The sequence below is a fragment of the Electrophorus electricus genome, chromosome 3 (assembly GCF_013358815.1).
Source record: "Electrophorus electricus isolate fEleEle1 chromosome 3, fEleEle1.pri, whole genome shotgun sequence".
NCBI classification, from domain to species: Eukaryota; Metazoa; Chordata; class Actinopteri; order Gymnotiformes; family Gymnotidae; genus Electrophorus; species Electrophorus electricus.
This window is the reverse complement of record NC_049537.1, coordinates 876,020-877,500: the sequence shown is the minus strand read 5'-3', so window position 1 is coordinate 877,500 and position 1,481 is coordinate 876,020. Positions and strand designations below refer to the sequence as shown.

General features: G+C 44.0%; 1 long non-coding RNA gene across 1 annotated transcript in view; it reads left to right on the top strand.

The window, feature by feature from the left end:
• LOC113591614 overlaps positions 1–27 on the top strand; it is a 4,484-nt gene extending 4,457 nt beyond the window's left edge. The window contains exon 3 of the long non-coding RNA XR_003412214.2: positions 1–27. This exon is cut by the window's left edge and continues 387 nt beyond it. This is a non-coding gene — a long non-coding RNA (uncharacterized LOC113591614).
• The last annotated feature ends 1,454 nt before the right edge of the window (positions 28–1,481 follow it).

Here is a 1,481-nt window from a genome sequence, read left to right as displayed (position 1 = left end):
TTGTTAAATAAATTTGCTTATATTGAATTTGTATTGGATTTGATTTGTGAATGAAATATCGGAATATCATACCTGTGCACCGGTGACATTTAATAATCAGTGGAATTTCTCAGACTAAGACTCAACCACATACACCTACGCTGAGATCTGTGCTTGAACGTGATGGATAACCAGGACGGCTCGGTCAAACTGAGCGCCGTCTCGAACACACCACCCTTCACACCACCGGAACACCTCCCTGCTAATCATACCCTTCAGATCATGGTGAGACACACACATTAGGATAGCACGGCTGTATGTGTGAGCACGAAGCTGGACGTGTGTGTGTGTGGGTGTGTGTGTGACACACCTCATTACCAGAAATATTGGGTGGAGGGGGGTTCTCTCACCTGTCCATCAAAGTCTCTTAGCTTTTAAGACCATGGACATACGCTGCCATGTTGCTGATCCCACCCCGTTCGGCTGTGGGGAGGGAGAGGGGAGGGACTGACGTCTCTCGGTGAAGAGGGGCTGACTCAGTTTGACGATGTTGAGTGAAGATGAGAATAACTTTGCTGAGGAGTGCAGCCAAGATGGGGAAACGCATTTAACCCATGGGAGTCACGGGTTGTTAGTTTTAATTGGAATACATTTTCATTTTAATTCTGTACCGAAACACGTGCTAAAAAATGTAATGTAACAGTAAAAAACATTAATGTGGAAGCAAAAGTTTCCCAAACTTTTAGTCAGCAGTCTTATAATAAGTAGGTTAGCCTTCATCGAGGCTATCTGATCAAATCTTTGCAGCAAACATCCTTAGAGTAAAAAAGATGTTTTTATACCTTTGATCTCTGGTGTATACCTACATATACACTCCACGGTTGTAAATACCGTCACCACAGGCCAGTTTTGCATATATAAGCTGATGAGTAGATTGCTGGGAACGCAGTCAACCTAGAAACACAGAAGGTTGCATGGAAGAACAAACCAGAAGAAAATCCCACCAATGGCTGGACAAGGCTGGAGTGAAGGAGAGAACAGAGTCACTAATCACGGCAGCAGAAGATCAGTCACTCATCACCAGGTCAGTAGGAGCAGGGGTACATCACACCAAACCCAAATGCAGACTGTGCAACGTAGTCTCTGAGACAACCAGCACCTCACCACAGGACACAGAAAGCAAACTATGGGACAGGAAAAAAGAAAGAGAAAAGGAATACGAATAGTTGGAAAAAATAGCAGGAACTGGAGGAATAAACAGAGAGAACCTGCGATCTTAACACCGAGGTCGTCACGGTGCTGACGGGAATAGGGACGAATCCCAGGAATGACTTCATCAGTCTCAGTTCAGGAGAACACAGTCCTGTGTGTGTGTTTGTGTGAGTGTGACTGTAATTGTAATTTTTTCCTAAAAGGTCAAGAAGACTGAAAATAAGTTGTACAATTTAGAGTCTATTATCAGGATAAAACCCAAGTCCAAGCATCTGTCTGCAGATCTCTCT